Source organism: Myodes glareolus, chromosome 23 (genome assembly GCF_982192425.1).
Source record: "Myodes glareolus chromosome 23, mMyoGla1.1, whole genome shotgun sequence".
Taxonomy (NCBI): Eukaryota; Metazoa; Chordata; class Mammalia; order Rodentia; family Cricetidae; genus Myodes; species Myodes glareolus.
Window position 1 is genome coordinate 7,154,260 of NC_142048.1, and position 23,402 is coordinate 7,177,661.

The following is a 23,402-nucleotide window of genomic DNA, read 5'->3' on the forward strand; positions in this document are numbered from 1 at the left end:
GTGCATTTTAGCTAGAATGACTGTCGAAATAAATTGCAACTTACCACACCGTTTGCAATCAGTGTGACATCGGGACCTCCATAAGAGGCCACTGTTTGTCTAACTTTAGCTAACCAGCACACTTCCTGTAATGTTCTTTAGCTGTCGGAGCCAAAGGGTCCAATTACCCTCTGGCTAGATTGGGAATCCTCTTTCTCTTTCTGCAGAGATGTCTCTTTCTGCACTTAATACTTCTGGCTTGAAAAACTTCCTCTATTGATAAATTTAAATGAGCAGAGAGCAAATAGAGTCAGCTCCCTCTGTCTGGAGAAAGAAAGAAAAAGAGTTCTGAATCCTTTCGTGGATGGTGATTTGTGCTTGCTTGATTTTGTATGTTTCGTGCAGTTTGCTTGACAAGCGCGCCAGGACTGTGTTTTTCTCATCCATGACTAGGTGTGCAGAAGAGGAGGAAGACAGCAAAGAAAAGAACGTGAAGATTTCGGAGAGAGAATGGCCTGGGCTTTCACTGTGTGTGGAGTCTGCTGGGATAAACAGCCATTCACGAACATTTTGCATTTTAAATTCCAGGCACAAGCTGAAACCCAGAGAGGAACTTCTGTGAGGAGCTAGCAGACTCCAGCTTGGTAAGTCACTGCGTCAGACTGGCACTCTAGCAAGCCACTAGCAAGGATGCAGTTTAGCGGGGATGTTTGAGTTCTGAGAAATTCTGTTTTCCCTATCCAAGATTTTACAGAACTAAGAATTCTCCCATGGTGGGAGGGGAGCGTGGGGACCTTATAACAAAACTGTTTTGGTGCACGTTTTTCTTCAAAGAATCAGAAAAATATTGATCTTACCAACCTCATCCCTACCCTGGCATAAAAACCTAATTGTCAGTGGTGTGGCAAGATGAAAAAGGTTAATGATGTGCAAATTATGCCTTTCATTCAATAAGTTCCTAGATATTGACTCTTGGTACATAAAATTTTCATGGACATGAGCTGAGGGACAGCCTTGTTTATGTGTTCATGTGTGCCTGTGTATGCAGAAGTACATGTACACATGTGTATGGAGGACAGAAGACAATCTCATATGTCATTCCTCAGGAGATGTCCATCTTACTTTTTTGAGACAGGAACTTGCACAGTAGACTAGGCAGGCTGGCCAGCAAGCCCCAGGGCTCTGTCTGTCTCTACCTCCCCAGGGCTGGAAGTGTATAGCACCACACTTGGCTTTTATAGATGGGTCCTGGGGATCGAACTCAGGTCCACAAGCCTGTAAAGCAAGCATTCCATGGATTGAACTATCTCTTCAGCCTTGGGGGATGACATTTTCTTTTGAAATTTAAGTCTATCCTCTTGTGAAGAAATTTAGACAAACTAAAAAATTAGATAGAGTAGAAATTTTCCTTTTATGCCCTTTGTTTGATAATAGTGTTTGTGTTAAAAAGACAAAAATCATCTGAAATGTGTTGAGTTGGTGACAAGCCAATTACAAAAATAATTATAAGTGATAGAAATATTAGACTAAGGCACCATATGTATTTTTAAGCTGGGTAACTAAATGTCAAAACCCAGAATTACAAGTGATAACAAACCACAAAGAACCTTTTCATTATCTTTATTCTTTTTAGTCTTATAGTCAGACTCACCAAGTTGGTTTTTCCATGTCCTTTGCCCTCGTCCTATCAATGGAGAAACATCTAAATGTGAAATTGCTGCAGTTTATAGATACCAAAAGGAAACTTGTTACTAGACATATCAAGTATCCAGTCTCTATGTGGATCAGTTCCTAACAACAATAAATGTCACTATTCTCTTGCAAGATGAGTAACCACAGAAAACAACGTATCTTTATAAATAATTTGGAAAAATAATTTGAAACAATGTAATCTTGTATTATGCCTGTTCCTAAGAAGACTAAATTCATGCAATAAGTAGCAAAGGCTGGGAGTGTTCTGGAATGTAGATAAAATGCCGGTTTACTCCCCTAGCCACAGTGAGGTAAGTGGACAGGACAGGAGACGGAAACACATGCGGGCTGTCAGGGTTCAGGAGTGCATGGTATACTTCTGTGGCTGTGATAGTTCTAGGGTCTTAGGAAGAATTCTTGCAGCATCAAGGGATATTATTTCTGCCCTTCTCCATCTGGAAGTTTTCATTTCCCTGAGATAGGAAAGGGAGGGAACTTCCTTGACTTCTTCAGGGCACCCTTTGTCCCCAAAAAGAAGGAACTAAAACTCTCAGTGTGGAATCTTAAGGAAGCCAGAGCAACTCTAGGGGAGGCCTTTGGGATTCTAGAGGGTTCATGCTTGAAGGGGCCTAAGGAAACATGAGGATTCCATGCAATTTTGTGTTGAATTTCTAGTGTAAACACTTTGCAAATATCAGTAGAAAGGGACTTGTATAAGTGAAAGAGAGAAGCTGTCACTCTTAAACTGCCTCTGAAGCCAGGGCTTCTGTCTAGCCTGTGCCCCGTACCTCTGAATACTCATGGTGGCTTTCCAGAGGGTGTCTGTGCAGCCATGGAAAAGGACATAGACTTCTTCCTCTTTGTAAACAGATGTCAGTCAGCCTGGAAGACTCAAAAACACTGCAATCAGGTTAGTCTTGGTGAGTGAGCATCGTGGCCAAGAGAGGGATGGAGGTTTGTCGGGGTGACTTTGAGTTGGCAAAATGAAAATATAAGCAGAGGTTCAGAATCCAGGTGCAATGGATTGTGGGAAAGAAAAGAGGTGTGATAAAGAACTGAAGAGGAAAGAAAAAGGGAGATTGGTGGCCAGAAGCGGAGGAGGCACCGAGAGAATCAGAAACAGGTGGACAGGAAAGACTATAACAGCCTGAACTGATTCTGCTCACAGAGTGCGTTTCTGTATTCTGAGTGGACAAGCATAGTCATGGTGCCTGGAAGGTAAAACAAAGGAATGCTCAAACAATTAGATACATAGTTAGAACATACAGGGTTTATCTTCTATGCCTTCTAACTTTGAATACATGTGGGTTCTGTGTCTTGATCCTAGATGCCCATTCAGTATTGTACTGATAGCTTTCAATGGTCAGTTGGACACAACCTAGAATCACTTAGTAAGAGTCTTAACTAGGAATTCTGTAGAACAGGCCTGTGTGAATGACTACAATATCTTGAATATTAACTGATATATAGAGATCAGCTCATTGTGGACAACACTAACCCCAAGGCAGAAGATTCTAATCTGTAAGAGATAAACATATACCTGAGAGCAATAAGGATACAAATTATCTCTTAGATCTTTACTATGGGTGTGCTTAGAATAGCTGCTTGAATCCCTGCTATGGTCTCCCTGGACTGATTTCACTATAACTTGAAAATGTAAGCCAAACATCCCCACCCCAACTAGAAGAGGAAGGAAGCCACACAGATACCAGATGTTCATCCTCAAGTTTGTCATGTTACCGGAGGGGGTAGGATCCGAACCTGTGTCCCCAGCTGTTGGAGAAAGCCACTTGTTGGTTTTCAGGCGCCCAGCTAGTTTAGACCTGAAATAATCACACAGAAACTGTGTTAATTAAATCTCTACTTGGCCCATTAGCTCTAGCTTCTTATTGGCTAACTTTATATTAATTTAACCCATTTTTATTAATCTGTGTATTGCCACGGGGCTGTGGCTTACCTGGTAAAGTTCCCAGCATCTGTCTCCAGCAGCTCCATGGCTTCTCTTTGACTCCACTTCCTTTTTCCCAGCATTCAGCTTGGTTTCCCCCACCTAGCTCTGTTCCCCTAGAGCTCTGCTATAGACCCAAAGCAGTTCCTTTATTTATCAATGGTAATCACAGCATACAAAAGGAAATTCCACATCAACTCCCATTTTCTGTTTAAATAAAAAGGAAGGTTTTAACTTTAACATAGAAAAATTACATATAACGAAATAGGTATTAAGCGAGAATTAAGGTTACAATATTTATATCTACTTTATCTTTTATTACAACTAAGGAAAACTATATTATTACTATCTATTTTTAACTCTATTAAAGACTCTAGAGGGATATAATATTACTTAAGTAAACAGTAAATGCACTGTAAGCAACTTCTAAAACTCTAGAATTGACAGAGACATTTTCCAACCAGGACAGTCACCCAAAGTTTTTTTTTGTACCATTGGGGCATCTATTTTTAGCCTAAAGGTGCATAGTATCTAGTAGACTTTTTTATGAAGCAGGAAATTTCAAAGATAGTTCTGCCTATATTGGCAGTTTGTCAGTCCCTTTTTTCTGTGTCCTTCAGAATGTCTAGCAGACTCTTTCATGAAACAGGAATCTTGAAGGACCATCTTTTACCTTTAGGCAAATTTAGTAGTCATTTTACTGCAGGTCCTGCATGTCCAGTTAAATAGTCCAGGCAAGAGCAGTTTCTTGTTCAAATGGCTAGCAAACTCCATAAGGAGTCTCTTTAATGTCCATCTTCCTTTTGAAGTAACTGGTAGTGCTAGGAGCAGACATGTCTCTGACATGAAAAGTCTTAATTTCTTAAAACATTTAAATGCTATATTCTGAAGGTCTCTGAAAGATTTGAAGAATACCTAACTGAAATTATATATATATATATATATATATATATATATATATATATAGAAAATCTAACTAACATGACTTGATTATTATAGATGACTATGTCTTAACCTATATTTTTAATTATACATTACATTTTTAAATGAACTAACAGACAAAATACCTTAGTAAAGAGAAGAAATACATATAACAAAACTGACCTTAAATTTTCATCAATAAATCAAGATCCATACAAATGCAAATCTCTATAGCACCCAGCAGCTATAATAAGCTAGGTTTGGCCACACATCTCAGATAGGCTAATTGAAAAGAACAAATTAATGGAGAAAAGCAGATGAAGGAGGTTAACTAGATGTAGGTGCATTGGGAAAAGAGGGAAAAGGATTCAGAGAAAGGCACAGTCTCCACCTATCCCCGAGACCCACAGCCATCTGTCCATCCATTTTTCAGGTCCTTAAATTAGGACAAAATTTCAATAGAAAACAGGAGAAGAGCATAATTAAGCAGCCCATCACTGACCCATCATTGCCTGGGCTCCCATCTTTCCCACAAGTTGGTTCCATTATTCGTTGCTATCCTGTGAAATCCTTTTCTTGGAGACAAGTTTCAGGCTTGCCCAGCCCAGATGTCAGTCTTTTTTTTCCTACCAGCAGAAATTCAGGGGAGAAGTTTCCATCAACTAGGGAGCCCTGTTTCAATAGTCCAGATAGCCATGTCTCCATTTCTTCTAGGCAGGCAGATTACTCAGGTTCTCTGAGTGTGGCAGATCCTGACAGCAGATCTGGGGCCTGGAAAGACTTTAGTATGATTTCAAAAATATTCCTTTGGGTACCTCCAGCTTCATTAAGGTGGGTGTAGATTTTTCTTGTGGTCATCTTCAATGTCTTATGTCCCCTCCACTCCTTTGACTATGGCCTATTCTGGATTCTTTCTACCCAAATAAAGTAGGGCCCCCTGGTATGAGACTTAGTGAAACATTTGTAAAGGTTTTACAAATAAGCGCTCCTACTCTTATTTATGGGCCATTCACTGACCCAAACGAGTTGTTTGCATCTGTACCCAGCCAATGACAGAAGGCAAGGAGCCTCTGGTCTCATCCTGCTCTGCCTTGCTTGTTCCATGGTACAGACTACCATGTCAAACCTGTGCCGAGTGCTTCATAGGACCTGCTAGAGCTCTTCTCATACTAGCCTGTGGTGGGGGAAGCATCTCCCTCCTTTTCCAGGAGGCTCAGGGAGGCTCAGCTTTGAAGCATAACCTTGGTGGGCTTTGGATTTTGATAGTATCTGAAATCTATTATTTTTCGGTCTTTGATAGCCAGTTAAAAACAAAAACAAAAATTAAAAACCTATTATAGAGAAGGAAGAAATGCCCATCAAACATGATAAGGTGGACTAAGATACCACAAAATTTCATAGGAAAACTTAATCATCTAAATAATGAATTCAATATTGAATATGTATGAGCATGCGTGTTCCTGATGGCATATGGATCTATGTGGGTGCCCATTGGGGCTGTGAGATTGATATCAGGTATTTTCTTAATAAGACTCCACTTCGTTTATTGAGACAGGGTTTCTCACTGAACCTGGAGCTCACTGATTTGGCTAGACTGCTCTGGCCAGCAAACCCTAGGAGTTCTCCAGGCTCTGTCTTCCCAAAGCTAGGATCAAACGCTATGCTCAAACAGTTAAGTGACTGTTCCTGACACTGCATGCATCAAATAATAGAATCTCTGAAATTTCTTCGAAGCCCAGTTTTCTTTAATAAATTTGATTGGTTTAATAAGCGTAAAGGGCACTTCCTAGAAAGAGTCAAAATTAGTTAAATACTTAGAAATGGATGTTTAATTAGTTTCTGCAAATCCTTTGCATATGTAGTTAGTAAAAGTAAGATAATAGCCTCATTTACATTCAAACATTTTGGAAAATAAAAGACATTTTAAAATAGATTCGATTAATTTCTATCCATTGCCTTATCTGACATTTCCATTCAGAGCAAAGCCCAGTGAAGGTCTGAGACACTGCTTCCAATCTACTTAAAAGTTGTTCATCTTGATGGCCATCTTAGTCTTTTCCTGTCTGTCTTGTTTGTTTGTGTTTGTTTTTGGAAACAGGGTCTCAATATGTAGTCCAGGCTAGCCTAGAAATCATAACCCCACACTGCCTCGTCTTTCCAACTGCTGGGCTTTGTAGACATGGGCGAGCCACCATGCCTAACTCTTTCTGTTGCTGTGATTGAATGCCTGTGATAGGAAATTAATGAAAGGTGTTAATTCATTTCTTGTAATTTCAATACCATATTGTCAGCATCTAGTGAGGGCCTTCCTGGGGCTTCTTCCGGTGTCAAGACATGTGAGAGGGTTGTGAGGCAGAAGGCAGTGAGAGCTGACCATTAGAGCAAGGACCCCACCGTGATAGCCCATAAATTCACATGCCCTCCCACAGCCCAATAACCCAGCATACTACACTGGGAGGGAAACTTGAGAACACTTGAACTTTAGTGGAACACATTAAAATCATAATTATGATATTGTATTCTTACTAAGTGTTTTCATTTATATTGTCTTGGTTGTTCTTTAAACCCATCTCACCAATTAAATAAATGCTAGCTACGTAACTCAAACTTCACATCTTACTGTGTCAAAGTAGACTGAAAGAAACCCAGACTAAAGGACCGATAAAATGTATTAAATTAACCATAAACGTTGAATTGTCAGAGTAAGAGGGTAGCTAAAGTTTTTACAGAAAAAGAAATAAGCTTTCTGGCCAAGCCAGATTGTTCTGTATATAAAATATAATCTCTTAGGTAGTGTATAATCTTAAGAAATATCTCAGGAGCATTACAGCAATAAACTTGAACCCTAGTTCATAAAGTAGTAAATATGTCCAGCCAGTTGAGTGCTACCGTGTCTTGCTCTGTACTGCACTAGGTTGGTTATGCAAGAGCTAACGAGTACTCTGACTGTCACACATATTTGGAAATTAACGATAGGCTGAGCTGTGATTAAACGTATAGTCGAGCTTTGGAGCATTGCCCTTGACCAGGTGGCGGCTTTGCTGTTGGAAACACAGCCAATATTTTACACATTTGTAGACTGGAACTTTGCTGACGACAACCCTTTAAAGACGGAGCGCAGTCTCAGGGCTTGTTGCCCTTGTTAGGTCAATATTGACACGTAAGCTATTTCCTCATTTCCGGCGAAACTCGCGTTTCTTAGCACCGAGTGTTTGTTGGACTGTGTTGGAAGCAGTCAGAAAACAGAGTATATATGACCTGGTGTCCCCCAAAGAATTGATTTCCTGTGAGCTTGGGATGGTTTTCCTCTTGTCTTGGAGGAACTAAAGCCTCCAGAGGGCTGTCCCAGCAACCTTTGCGGCAGTCAGGCACGCCAGTGGCACAATAGGTGGGGTTATGACAGGCAATCTCAGCAGCTCTGGCGGAGAGTCCCACACTGAAGGTAATCATTACTTTCCTTCAGCCAAGGTTACTTTTGGTCCCTAAGAGAGCAATTAATACAACCACATTTTATGTTCAGAGCTAAGGTCATGAGCCGCTGTGGTTTCTCTTTCAGACGTAACTGACGATGTCAATAAATGTAGCTTCTGCCTGAGCGCCTCTTGTCTTCTCAGGTTAAAGGGCCATTTGGTCGGAGGTGTAGTGATTAGAGGAAGTTGATTAAATGGATGGAGGTTCACATTTCTGCTCTAAACTGTAATCCCTGTGCTCCTGTGGTCTTCCATTTCCTTCTCTTCTAGCTCCTGACAGGAAGTGTGACTTCCCAGGGTTCTCAGAAGGAGGCAGTTGTGGTCTCCATGTGAAATGTCTCCTTTTGGCTCCTGTGTTTGAACTCTCAGACTACAGTCGCCAGTACTGTATTGGAAGTTGGAACCTTCAGGGGGTGGAGTCTCACTGGAGGAATAGGCTCATGCTGACCGGCCTTAAGGTTTAACCTGATTCTACTTTCTAGGCACTGCTGGCTTTCTGACTTTGGAATCAGTGTGACAGGGTGTCCCCCACACGTGTCACCATGGAGCTACTGCTGCATGCCTTCCCCACCATGCAGACTGTATCTGCTCGGACTTTAAACCCAAATAAACCTTTCTTCCCTTAAGCTGTGCCTAAGCAGTATGGAAACTGTATGTTTTCTTTCTCCTCCATCTTCCTCTGTTCTATATACGTATTTATTCTTTGCTCATTCTCGCCTTAGGGACTATTTTCCCCTAAGCCAATTTTTTCATTGACTTTCTGTTTTTTTTTTTTCTTTGTCTTTCTGATTTTCCTCCTTGTCTGGCATTTGTGCCATTAGCCTTCCACTGTCCTCTACACACTTGCTGTCCTAGGAAAAGAAAAAAGTGGCTTTTTGTGGTGAAGTCCTCAATGAAGTCTGTCATATTCTTTTAAAATGAGTCAGAACACAAGAGGGCTTCTTAGGAGAGCCTCGGAAATCTTGGGCAATTCCTATTTCTTGGTCCTTTAAATGAACTCATATTGCAAATTAGACCCCACTGAGCTATACACAAAGTCTGAGAGTCTCCACAACCCAGCTTTTCCCTAGAGGAGGGGTAGCACATTCTGCTCCGATGATGTCATTGAGGAAAGCATCTTGAGGTATAAATTTTATAGTCATTACAAGATACCCCATAATCCCTCCTTGTCACATCTTTGAGCAAAGCCCAGGGTGTCGCCGTGGAAAAGCTTGTGCGTCAGCTGAGTGTGTTCCCTCACAAAGGTCTCAGGCTAGACAACTCGCTGCCCTGTTTCTGTGTGCGGACTGCAGTCGCCCAGCTGCTTCTCCCGTCAGCAATCCTCCTTCCTCTCCTTCTCTTCCCTTTCCTCCCGGCCTGTGGAACTGCTTTTCTAGGAACTGTTAATAACCTCTTCAAAACGCGCTTTCTGCTTTCTTCCAAATAAAAAAAAAAAGACACTCATGCAAATGCTGAACAGGGGAAAGAGAAACTTAACTTACAAAATAAGATATAAGACATGACAGGAGCCTGAGGGGAATCCAGAAACCCCAGAAGTCGTCACAGTCCCTGCCGTCTAGAAGAAAAGGGATCTCAAACCCTAGCTAAGGGGTTGAGCTTTTTACGTTTTCTTTCATTTTTCGCTGATTACATTCCTTGGTAAACAAAGTTTACTCCCGGTCCTCATAAAAGCCCAGCAAACTGAGCATATTTTAGAGGAAGTAAATATACTGGTTACATCAGCTCCAAACGGCCCTTGCTTTTCCTTTTAGTAGATTCAACTTGTCGAGAAGTGGGGACACATCTAGAAATCTCTGAAGAAGTGGCTGTTTTATCACACATCTGGATTGTGGGGAGGGTCTTCCTGGACCCTGGCTTCTTTTGTATCTCTGTGTTTCTAGAGTGTTGCAAACGTTAGCCCTGGCCTGAACTGATTTAAAATGAAGTGCCTTGCTTGGGAGAGATCGGCTGTGTTCGTGGTACTCTGTATTGTTTACTCTTTCCTTCAGTCTCCCAAATATTTCTATCACTTACAACCAAACAAAAATTCGTTGTTTATTCCTTTGTGTTTGGTTTTGTTTCTAATCTATTTTTTGAGGTAAAGCACTCACTGGTTATTGTGAAAACCACCTTGTCCCAGCTAATCAGATGATTCTAGCATCTGAAACTATGGACACGCCTCCTCAGGAATAATCTACAATGTCAACAGTGTGGGTGTGGTGTATTTTGCTCAGGATCTAATGTTTCTCCAGGAGTTAGAGGCAAACAGTAATGAACTGAACTCAAGATTTATTTTTTTCAGCACTGATGGCTAAGTCGTCCCAACATGTTCCATGTGACTGAATAGGAGACCAGAGAGCACACACAAAAATATACAACCCGCAGTGATTTTTTTCTTTCTTAATTTATCCTGCTCTTACCATAATCAATAGTAAATAACAGGTATGTGCCTGGAACTTCACGATTTGTCAGAATTTCCTGGAAGATGTGTTACGGTGCATATTGCCGGGCCTTCCTTCCAGTTTCTGACACAGCCTGATCCAGGACAGCCCAGAGATTTGCAGTTAACAAGCTGCCAGGTGCTGCTGCTGGTGTAGACAGTACTTTGAGGAACGGCTGCTCTAATCACAGCCCTGCCCTGCAAGGAGCACACACGGTGCTTCAAATCAGCTTCTAATTCTACTCTGCATTGTGCAAGAGAAACAGAAAGATTGCTCTGGGATTTGCAATTTTGATGAAGAACACATATCGAGAAAGATGTTGTTTTTAAGAAACCTAATATCTTAGCTTCCAAGGGTAGCACGTGCAAAACAGCCGAGCATGGGTTGCTTGAAGGTGATCTCCAGTCAGCGTTGCTTTTGCTGATAGATGACTCAGTGTGTGAGTTAGGCTGTTCTTCATGCCGGATACGTTACACAGAAAACCTGTTGAATCTACAAGCCTGGTGTAAGCTCCATTGGAATGGTCTGCTTAACAGTCTGAATCTAATTAGCTGTCATTCACACATTTCAAAGTTGATGCATCTGGATGTGTCCTTCCGCAGCCAGACCACAAGACAGGCAGCATCCTCCTTTGAAAGTTCTGCCTCTAGAATAGAACATCCACCAGGATTCCCCGAATTGCTAATCTCTAGAACATGTTTTTTATGACTTAGATTTACTTTTCTCCCCTTATCTGTTAGGTATTTATGGGTTTGAAGCATCCTTAAGGTGTTCGCCTTTTCTTTTAACTTTTTCCGTATGATGTCACATCTGAATACAGATAAGGGATCAAGTAGCTGTCACCAGCACGAGTTCAGATCCTACAGAAATAAACAACAAGGGCTAAGGAGACGGCTCCCTGGGTAGAGCATTGGCAGACAAGTGTGAGTCCCTGAGTTTGGCTCCATAGAGCCCTTATAAGACTGGACACAGTGGTGTGTCTATAATCATAGTGTTTCTACAGCAAGGAGGGAGGAGGAAGGAGAACCACAGGAGCTCAAAGGCTAACCATCCTGAGGGATCTAGTGGCAAGCAGGAAACACTGTCTCAAACAAGGAAGAAGACTAGGGCAACACCCAAGACTGCCCTTAGTCAGCCACAACCACACTGACACTCACACACAAATTCGCACACATAAACATGCACATGGAAGACAGAGATAGAGACAGAGGCAGAAAGAGACTGCTGCAGAATTACTGTGCTTGGACCAGTGGGTGTGGCTGTGGAGGTCAGTCCAACGGAGACTTGGAGTGTGAAGCAGAAGGAAGGCGAGTCACACTCATGTAGGGAAGAGGAACAGTGTCTGTGGCCCATGCTGTGCAGAACTCATGAAGAACAGTGGGGTTAGTCTGTGTCACGTGCTGTGCCGAGCTCATGAAGAACAGTGGGGTTGGTCTGTGTCACAAGCTGTGCGGAGCTCATGAAGAACAGTAGGACTAGTCTGAACATTAAGCACACAGCAGCAGAAGTGCCTACATATTATTTTTGCCTTCTAAACCTCCAGTATCACGATGCAGCAAGACACAAATCCAAAGGTTGCCTGGTCACCATTGCTTAGCCCAGGTTTTAGGTGAACAAACTGGCCCGGCAAGCAAACCAGGAAAGGAAAACTTGGCAAAAGAAATGAACCATGTTCTGTGTGGTTCTGGTTATCTGTCCTTTTCTTTCTTGGCTACCTTGTCTGGGTTCTGTCTCTTGGGTTTTCAGGTGGGGACGGGGCGCAAAGACAGATATTGCCATTGAGAAGGAGGTAGGGAGCACTGGGGAAGCTTTTTAACATTGGCTTCTTTCTTCATTCTTATCTGTTTTTTTTCAGTAATTTTTTTATTTTTTATTAAAAATTTCCACCTCCTCCCATTTCCCTCTCCTTCCTCCCATACCCCTCCCCCACCCTCTCCAGTCCTAAGAGCAATCAGGGTTCCCTGCCCTGTGGGAAGTCCAAGGTCCTCCCCACTCCATCCAGGTCTAGTAAGGTGAGCTTCTAAACAGACTAGGCTCCCACAAAGCCAGTACATGCAGTAGAATCAAAGCCCAATGCCATTGTCCTTGGCTTCTCAGTCAGCTCTCTGAACCACGTTCAGAGAGTCCGGTTTGATCACATGCTCCATCAGTCCCAGTCCAGCTGGCCTTGGTGAGCTCCCATTAGATCAGCCCCACCGTCACAGTGGGTGGACACACCCCTCGCGTCCTGTTCTTTTAAACTAACCCACACAAACACATATACACATATATCATCCGAGGAACCTTGCTATCTTCATAACTTGACTAGAATAGCACTGTTCTCAACTAGGTTTTCCAGGTTATTCAGTCTCTGTGCTTGTTTCCCTTCCTCCCTCCTTCCCTCCCTCCTTCCTTCCCTCCCTCCCTCCCTCCCTCCCTCCTTTTCCCCCTCTCTCCCTCCCTCCCTGCTTCCTTCTACCTATTCATATACCCCCTCCCCCCCTCATAGTTTGCTTTAAATGTCAGCTTGACCCTACCTAGCCCCACCTAAAGAGCCTCACTGAGTTATTGACATTAGGTTGACCTGGGGTCATGTTTGTCAGGTTCATCCTAACTGATTTAATTGATATGGGAAAGTGCAGCCCACTGTGGGCAGCCATTCCCGGGTCAGATAATCCTGAACTGTGCGCATGAACAAGTCAAGCTGAGCACACAGCCTGTGAGCACATATTTGGAACACGTATTCGTTCATTTCTCTCTGCTGTTAACTGTGGACGACATACGAGCTTTTGAAGTTATTGCCTTGACTTCCCGACAATGATGGCTATCACTCAGAATTGTGGGTAAAATAAACCCCTCTCTCCTCAGGGTGTTTTATACAACAAGCACGAAACGCTCCCCACCTCGTTTCCTTTTCCGTCTTTTTATGGGAAAAGGGTTTACTCAACTGTTGATGCTCAAATAATGTAACTTTTCCTACTGTCCTCTAAGAAATATTGCACAAGATGAATAAATGATCTACCAACACTACATGCAAAATCAATAAGAAAATGTGATTTTAAACATTATTTCCATTTTTTGGACTGTGAATAAAGATTCTTCAGGATAATAGATGATATAGGATTTTGCCTCATACTTTTAGTAGATACTAAATTATTAACAGTCCCTTCTCCTACCAATTTAATATCATAAAAACTGACAATGCATTTTCACACTTGTCCTCAATCTGATGGATTATTATGTATATTTATTAAAAACAGAATTTACTGTGCCTGACAAAATGGTAAATTTTTTTTTATAAGCTGGTAAGGCTTTTAAAGTATATATATATATATATATATATATATATATATATATATATATATATATATATATTTAAAAGGATATATACATATATATGGTTTTTTGAGACAGAATTTCTCTGTGTTGCTTTGGAGCCTGTCCTGGAAACTAACTCTTGTAGACCAGGCTGGCCTCAAACTCAATCCGCTTGCTTTTGCTTACAAATGCTAGGATTAAAGGTGTGTGCCACCACCGCTTGGCATATATATACACAACACATATATGTATATATATATATGTACACCATATATATACATGATGTATATAATATGTATTATACACACACATCCTTTGAAAGTATGTAAACTGAAAGGCTGAAAACTGGGTAGCAAAACAAATAGAAAACAGAATAAATATAAATTATTAACAAGCTCTTAGTGAGTAGGTAATATTATAAGCTTGACGTAGAAAATGCAAGTTAAAGAATTATCTTTTTTTCTTAAGATTGCATATTTGAAGGCCTATAAATATCCCCTTAAGAACCCAGCTGGTCTTGACCCCCTACACAGCCTTGTCCCGGGTTGACGTCATGTCTAACAGTGAGTCTGAGATGTGATGGCTCAGGAGGCTAAACAGGCTCACAGTTCTGTCCTGCTCTGGAAATGACCCTGAGTGAATGCTGGTGTGGAACACTTCTCTAGAGACTCCGCATAGCACATGCTCTGTGAAGCACTCCTCACGCAGGTCCGACTCGTGTGATGTGGTGATGGCATCCTTCACACCTTGTCAGGAAAGGGCCTCTAGTTTACACGTGGAGTTGTGGAGTAAGAGATCCCATAGAACCTCGCATTCTGGGTGGTGACAGAGGACCCAGAAGAACTCATCATCGGTTTTACCGGAGATGTTACAGAGAAGCCATGTCAGGTGAGGACCCGGGCACTGGGGCCGTTGGGGTCCAGACCCTGGCATCTTGCTGACCTACTTGCGGGATACCTGTTGTAGCAACTTTCTCCATGTTACTGCATGCTTCCTCACTTTAAGCGTAGTGTGTCAGAATGAGATAGAATGATGGTGATACATCAAACCATGATTTCCAATAGAAAAGAAATGGGAGGCGTGTGAGATACTGAGCCCGTTTTTCTGTCTGGGAGGAAGAACACAAAGTCACTGAACTATATACTGATTGATTTAAATGTACCTTTTAATCCACAGGCTCACCTGTGTTCATTGGCTTGATGATTTCTCAAAGGAATAGACATAGATTTTTGTTTTTCCTTTAGACTTTGAGGAAGGCAAAAACAAGGAGACATCCTGGTGGTGAGGGTTCAGAGAAGGGACTAGGGTAATTGGGAAATGCTGAATCTTTAGACTTGCATGCTACTGCTATTTATTAATGCTACAGATTATGGTAGAAATACAGAGGGTGGGAAAGAGAGTGTAGATTTTGTTTCAATGTCCTGGTTATCGAGAACGTCACAAGTAGAAGCTGAGGTGCCCAGTGTTTGCCACCAAGCCACAAAATATGTAGACAAGAGAGGCCTTCCTCTTGTCTGTGAACTTCAGGGAATACCACAAGACTTCACCACGTGAGGGAAGTCTCACTTTGATAAATGTAATGTTTGTTTAAGGGGGTGAAACCCTTCTGAAATCACTGTTATTTATCTTAGTAACTATAGTTGTGGGGCTTCCATTAGCCTCCGGTGCCAGCTCTGTGCCTCCCTGGCCTTACCTTGGTTCCACTAGTGTGCACCCTGAGTGAGTGAGACAGATGGGGAAAGAGAAGTGGTCTGGGAGGAGGTGACAGAAACAGTTCTCAGAGCAGAGGCCAGGGAAGCCAGACTGGAATGGCTTCCATTTGTACCGCGGACATGTGAAGTGCAATTAGGTCAAGAATAAGCAGCTCATAGAATCTTTGAAAATTACATAAATCCTATACTTTCAAAAATGTGACTAGGACATGTAATCTTGTCTTTAGTTAGTATTGCCAATAGTTTGAATCATGGCCCCCCGAAGAAATGCCACATCATTATCAATAGAACCTATCATGGGTGTGCATGTGCACATATGTGTATGCATGTGTGTGTGTCTCTGTGTGTATCTGTGTGTGTGTGTGTGTTTTCTTGTGTGTGCATGTACAAAGGGCAGAGACCAACCTGAGGTGTCGTCCTCAGGAGCATCAGCCACTTCCTTTGAAGCAGGCTGTCACTGGCCTGGAGCTTCATCCGATGTTCTGAGTCTCAGACTGGCAATTTCGCCCTGTTGAGCTCCATACTCACTCACTCCAATTGCAGTAAGTTCTTTTTATTGATTCTGTTTCTCTGGAGAATCCTGACTCCACTCACTCTGGTCTCGGATGACTGCTATCCACACCTAGCAGGCAGGCAATCGATGATATTCACATCCTGGTCTCAGAGCAGTGCTGATAGGATGAGCTCAGTGCTGTGGCTGCCATGAAAAGGGGGAAACGGAAGTGGGTTAATGCAGGGCAGTTCAGAACGGAAAGACAAAAACTGCTGGAGAAATTTTTATGTAGAAGGTGGATTTTGAACTCTTTTTCTCAATGAAAATATACCTGAAAGTCATTTAATAAAGTTTCCATAACGGCATCAGTTTATATTTAGATTAAGATCTATTGTACTGCACATAGTATAAAGATTTATGTAATAAAATAATAATAAATGAATTAATAGTTAACTAAATGAAATATTTGCATGATAGGCACTGCAATAAATATATTGCTCTGGATATTTTCTTCATAAATATTAGATAAAAGTGCAGCAATCTGCACTGATTTACACCAAGGAGTCCAAATGCATATCCAATGGATGCAGACATGGCCACCAGCTGCTCCGGTGGGGCTCTAAGGATTACATACTCTGGCCTGCCACAGTGAATTGCACACATTCCACACAATCCCAGTTGTTGTAAGAGCAACACTGGCCTTGTGGTCAAGCCAAAGCCACTCATGGGCAAAGAAACCAACTCCCTGACTCCCACAGTAAAGATTGCTTCTGTCTTGTTAGAAGGGGAAAAGCTCAGTTCTGTCAGGTTCTTCCAACAGCCTACTCTAAATTTTCCACTGCCCCTTCCCCAGGGCCAGACCTGGGAAGGAGGTTAAACACAGAGGTAAACTCGGGAGGTCACAGACTGAACATGAATCTGGCCTGGGAGGAGTCAGAGGCGCTCAGCTTTCCGCTGGTAGGAAATCCTACTTTCTGTATCATGCTGAGCTTTTGGGGACATTAAAGAGGCCGGTCTTCATTTTGTTACAAATCCAGGGCTGCCATGGGAGGGGGAAATAAAAGCACAAGTGATATGAAATGGAAAACTCATGATGATCACAGCAAGCCAGGAAGCATCTCCCATCCCTGGGCTTGTATTAGATGGAATCAGGTCAAGGTCAGCAGGAGGAGTGGACTGTAGAATCCCACTCTGTCTTCTCCTGGTTGGCTCTTGCCACTGGCTGGCCAGAGATGGGTGTTTGGGTTGGGTTATGGCTCTCTAGACAAAAGTGAAGCATTTCCACTTTCGTGGCTTATGTGATGAAGGGGCACTGTATTCCAATCTGAGTTTTGATGGGGTCCTTCAGGGTTCACCATTCTTGTGCTTCTCCAATTAAAGAACCCAGTGAGGCACTAAACTCCAAGGAATGGAGTTGATCTCCCAACACCCAGAAAACAGAACCTACCAATGTAAATGGCCAACAGGTCAGCAATGGCCAGACCTCTATACGACTTTGTTACCAAGCTCTAGGGCTATCAGGGCCAGGGACCAGTGCAGCAGATTGGCAGCAAGAAAGGAATCTTGAATCCCCATAGTTTCAGGTTGCACATCTGGGAGACAGGTAGGGCTAAGTTCTAGGTCCAAGTCTGCCTTAAAATTGTCTTATGGCCATTGGCAGGTGAATTAACTTAGCTTTCTCAAGGTTAAAATGATATCATTGTGAGAAATGACCTCGCTGACCATCCCTGAAACCAGAGGTATGGATCAGTTGTACAGTCTCAATTCCTAGACCCTAATGCTGTGTCACTATGGGTTCCGAGTCTCTACTGATGCTGGTGTCCTTCAAGCACAGAGCAGAGAACATCACCTCCAGGACATCAGAGCACTGTCCACACGGTTGGGCATGTGGGATTCAGACAGGGTTATGATAGGCAGGAAGTTTCTGCCTTATCTCATACCATGGCCCACACCACTAATAAATCAGGATATTATATCCCTCAAAAATTCCTTTCTACTTAGAACCCCTACAAAACACAGTACAACTAATACATAAGAGTAGGCTTAGCCGGGCAGTGATGGCCACACCTTTAATCTTAGCTCTCTAGAGGCAGAGGCAGGCAGATGGAAGTTGGGGACCAGCCTTCTGTAGTTAAACAGAGAAATCCTGTCTTGAGAAAACCAATTCCAAAAGAAAAGAGTAGGTTTACTAGATTCAATTTGATACCTCTAACCTCATCTCTTTCTTTGCAACTCAATGTTCTTCATTGTGTAGTATGACAATGACCTGGTTTTCAATGAGAACTTCAGCTCTTATTGGAGATGACTGTATTTTTGATTAGGGACTTTAAATAATTGAATTATCTGGGTAGTGGTGTTTGTGTTATTATTTTAATGAAGAAGTATGTTGTCCTAGTTTAGCACTGGGTAATCAGTAATGCATTTATTTACCACATGAACGTATTACTTGGAGAAGACAGTCAGCACGTGGCTGGTCCTCTCCTTAGTCCGTGCAGCACACAGAGCAGTTACTCGTGACTCTGTGACAATACTGTTTGCTCAGCTCTGAGCAATGCTGTTACTTATTCCTCCTTTGGGAGATTTCCATAGCCGAAGAGACTTTCCCAGGAGTTGGCACTAAGTGTGTTGACTTCATCTACTTCATTTTCTGTCGTTCCTATTGCTTTGCAACAGTCTAAGTTAGTCACCCTTTCCCTGGAAAATGAGCGCTGCAATTATGGGAAGGCAGCTGGAACCTCCCTTCCTGACGAGGACTAGAAATTCTTCTGAATGTGTTCATCCCAACTGCTCTGCAAACGCTTCTGGGATGGTATTGCGGCATCCTCCAAGACCTTCCCCACTCTTTCTGGAAAGAGTTATCTTTTCAGAAATATCCAAGTTATCCAAGTTATCTACACCATGACAAACATGTTGCCTATTCACGACATCCTCGTGTCCTGGTTGACATTCCTCTGTTGATGTGATCATACCGAGTCCAGGTTGCTTCTTGACTCCCTGTCTTTGACACTTTGAAAATTCATATTTCATATTTTCTCAGTTAAAGATGGTTCCTTTCATCTACCATAGTGAGGAGCAGAGAACATGAAACATTTGGAGCAATCTTAGTATATATCTCCCTGCTGTGGTCAAATAGCCAGAACAAGCAAACTGAGGAAGGAGAGACATACCTGGTATCAGGTGAGCCCTTCCATCGTGGCAGGACAAGCATTGTGACTGAGGTAGCTGATGCTGGTGGGAGCTTATGGTGGGATTTTTATTTTTTTATTCTTGGCAGGTCAGGAAGCAGATACTTCAGCTGGGAATCAAAAGTGAATACCGCCTTTAATGCCTACCTCATTAACCACTTCTGCTAGGTACGTACCAGGGTATCAGAGATTCCACTGCCTCCCCAAAACACCAGCGCCAACATCTGGAGACCAAGGGTTCAACCAGATGGGTGAGCCTGTCAGAGACATTTCACACTGAAATCATCCACACAAAATGCACACAAGTGAGGAAGACAGGGACATCAGAATAAGACAGGGGAAGTCCAGCCTTCATTATAATGCAGCAAACCCCTGGTGGAAAGCAAGATCTTCAAAGGTTATGGTAACATGCCTCCTCCACTCTGAAAGACATTCTTGAACATGGGGAATCAAAACATGCCCACACATGGTGCACCCCGTGATATACATAGAACACCTGGCATGGAAGGGGAGCAGAGATATGTGGGACAGAGCCTGGAATGTTGGTTTAGGGTTAACATAAGGGGAGGACTGACTGCCGGGCTCATAAAACTGGCACTTCACACTGATGGAGCTCTTCCAAGACCCTGGGGACACTCTCGGCAATGTGTTTACACGGTCAGATGTTCTCGTAAAATACTCTGAAAAATATTTACAAAATTCTAAGTGCTTTTGGTTGAGACCTCTGTCTCTAGCCCCTCCCTTCCCATGCCTCTTCTCTCTCTTGTGTAAGTACACTCAGCCTGTGATGAGAGCTCCCGGGCTCCACGCGAGGGAAGCACAGTCAGGGAGAACATGCCTGGGTTGAGTGGGTTAATGAAGACGTCCATAGCTGTCTGTGTATAGGGTTGAGTCATTGCTCTCCCAATGTGCGCATAAATTCCTCAGATCCCCTTGTTCTGTTTCCCACTCTTCTTGCCGTGATGGGTAGGCATGGAGTCCGGAGCTCAACACTGTGTGATAAGGTCGTGTTCTGCAGGGCAGCACTGGTATGGCTGGATGATGCAGAAGAAATTAGGATTCACCACGTAGAGGCAGAAATTCCTCAATGGGAAATTCTTGCTGTGATCTAATATGTAAAATGATAGGTAGCGCTATTTATTAATTCACCTGGTCAAGATGGAAGTGTTGAACTCAGGAGGTCATTCAGTCGAAAAACATTTGCCTCTCGTACCAGGCCCTGGGTTTGAGTACTGGCACTGCCACCACCCCACCAATCCACCCCCGCCAAGGAAAAGAGTCAATAGCAGAGTTCAATGAGAACAGACTGAAGAGGGGCTAGAGAAAGGCTCGGTTTACTGTTCACGCCTCAGGACCAGAGTTCAGACCCAGCATCCCATGCATGCCTGCAAACCAGTCCTGAGGAGAGTGGAGCTGGGAGGATCGCTGGGACCTGCTGGCTGCCAGCCGAGTGGCAAAACACAAATTTCAGGTTCAGCGGGGCCCTCGCCTCCAAAGGAATAAGTCAGAGAGTGACGGAGGAGGAAGCAAAGGCAGCTCTGGGCTCTGAGCATGCGTGCAGGCAAACATTCAGGCACATACACATGAACATATATCACACCAACATTTATCACACCCTCACAAATGCATATACTCAAAGACACACAAGGAGAATAAATTCAACAAATCCCATCTTTAAAGTAATAGAAGCACTACACAGCATCTTTGCCGATAGGAATGGGCAGGCAAACAGTCAGACTTCATGTGTGACGCTCAACACAAACCTACCCCAAAGCTAGAGGGTCTGACTATGTGTAAATGGATGCACTTGATGCAGCTTTGTAGCTCACGGGTCCTGAGCTATCTTGATACTGCTTGTTCTATAAGTCTCCTGTATATTGTCTGCTGGCTCCAGAGGAAGCAACTTGAAAAACAGCCATTGACAACGATGATCTAGGGATAAAATCCTCGAATTCATCAACTAATAATTGGTCATTACCTAATAATTGGTGTAGCAGAAGCAAAATTTGATTAAATGCTCACACAGTTTAGAACAGCTAAGTGGTATCATAACTACATCAGAAATGTGTCTGACTTATTTATTTTGTGTGCATGAGTGTTTTGCCTGCATGGATGTATGTGTACCATGTATGTACCTGGTGCCCACAGAGGTCGGAGTGAGCATCCTCAGGTCCCCAGGAACTGGAGTCACGGGTGATTGTAAGCTACCATGTGGGTATGGGGAACAGAGCTCAGGTGCCCTGCAAGAGCAGCAAGTGCTCTTGACTGCTAAGCTAGCTTTCCAGCCGGGAATGCATTTGAATTGCTCCTACATGTATTTTAATACTGAGTTACTGGGATGAATGTTTGCTGTTTATATTAATATTCAAAATGCAATATTCAAGAAGTAGCCTATAAGATTGACAAACTATAAACTGAATAAAAGAAGACCGAAAAATGTCAAAAAAAAGCTTTCCTACATATCACTATAGAAATCTGAGAGATATATGAAGAGAATGCACAGGAGAAATTAAAAAGGGCTGCAAAAAGCAAGAAACCAAGACACAAAGCCGGAGAGAAAAAGAAAAAACACGAAAATAATGGTAAAAAACATTTTTAAAGCTTTCTTTGTTTACACGTATGTTTTGCGCCTACATGAGTTTATGTGTACCACATTCACGCAGGATCCACAGGAACTGGAGTTGTGGTTGCTGTGGGCCTTCATGTGGGCACTGGGAACCAAACGCAGGTCTCCTGTAAGAGCAGTAGGCACTCTTACCCTCTGCGTTAGCTCCGAAGCCCCCAAAGACATCTTACGTGAATAGTACACAAAACCCATCAGCCGGCTTTAGGCTGATGTAGTCACTGATAAATATTGTGGCCTTCCATGGAGATTTTTCGAATTTCTACAACTTTTGCACAAGTCTACGAAGCGTACAGCAGATGCTCCTCAGGTGCTGGTTGCTGGGCACTCACTTTACAAACGCAACCCCGGTTCATAATTTTTAGCATTTGACAGTGGAAAACTCATTTGTCTGTGACTCTATCAAATAAACTCAACCATAGGACAACAGAATTCTCTTTGAAAGGGGAACAGAAAAGCCACAGCACTCTTCCAGGGCGTGAGTCATCGCGTTCCCTGGTCTCTTCCAAGAAAAATCTGGCTCCTCAGGACTGGGAGGCGGATCCCCATCAGTTAGCACGCTGGTTTTCCAATTGCTTTAGGAATGCTGCACAAAGTACAGTAGAATTTACTACATTCAAACACAGAGAAAGGAACAGGGGTAGAACGGGGTCCTGGAGAGATGGGTCCACCAGTTAAGAGCATTGTATTCTCTCATAGAGGACCCAGGTTCAGTTCCCAGCACCTATGTGGCAGCCCACAATTGTCTATAACTACATGAGAACTGACACCTCCTTCTGACCTCTGCTGATATGTATGCGGTGCACAGATACATGCAGGCAAAATATCCATATGCATACAATAAAAATAAGCAAACATCTTTTAGAGAAAAGAAAAGCAATGAAATTAATCTTAAATATATCTGTAATTAGTAAAATATATTTGAATATTTTAAGTATGAACATTAAATTTCAATATCTTTAATATTTCTAACTTAAATGTATGGAGTTTTATTTATTATTTAAAATTTTTTAAATAATTTATTTATTTTTATTTTATGTGTATTGTGCACTGGGGCCCCCTTGACACCCTGTATAGATGTGAACTCTTGAGCAAGCTACAGGTCAGGTGTCACCGCAGGTGACACCAGGGCAGCTCAGTCAGGTGGGCAGTTGGTGTGTCACCGCAGATGGGTGGTACTCCATTACCTCAAAGGTTCCTGTACTGTGCCTTGAACCCTCAACACAGCAGCGCAAAGTTTGTCTTTGGGATCCCAGGAATCAAATGCAAAAAATTATTCCCACATCCAGATCTTATCACCATGTCATTGATCAGGAGTGGTCTGGGAAAACAGCATCACCCTCCGGCTCGCTGCACACAGAGCTTTGTAAATATTGTTATTCCCTGGTCCCTCGAAATATGTCACGCAACATGCAAATGGAGGCCTCGCAGACTATTCAGTAATTCTAAGCTCTACCTGAATCAGTACAGTTCATCTCTCTCTTGACTGTTAATGGTTAGAGTTTAGATTTTAAGTGTTGTCCTAAAGGAGTGGAGACGAAATCCACGGGGAGCGAGGCACATTGGAATGAGCCACGTTCGTGTAACAACAAGCTGACTGGCTCCTCCTAACACTTCCAGCTTCTGGACATTTTCAACATTTTCATGTATCAATTACTTATT

General features: G+C 42.7%; 1 protein-coding gene across 1 annotated transcript in view; it reads left to right on the plus strand.

Moving 5' to 3' along the window:
• The window catches only part of Psd3 (pleckstrin and Sec7 domain containing 3), a 536,277-nt gene that overhangs the window by 4,784 nt on the left and 508,091 nt on the right, over positions 1-23,402 (plus strand). The window contains exon 2 of the mRNA XM_085680351.2: positions 433-623. The gene's annotated coding sequence lies outside the window, so the exon portion shown is untranslated. The remainder of the gene's footprint in view (positions 1-432; positions 624-23,402) is intronic.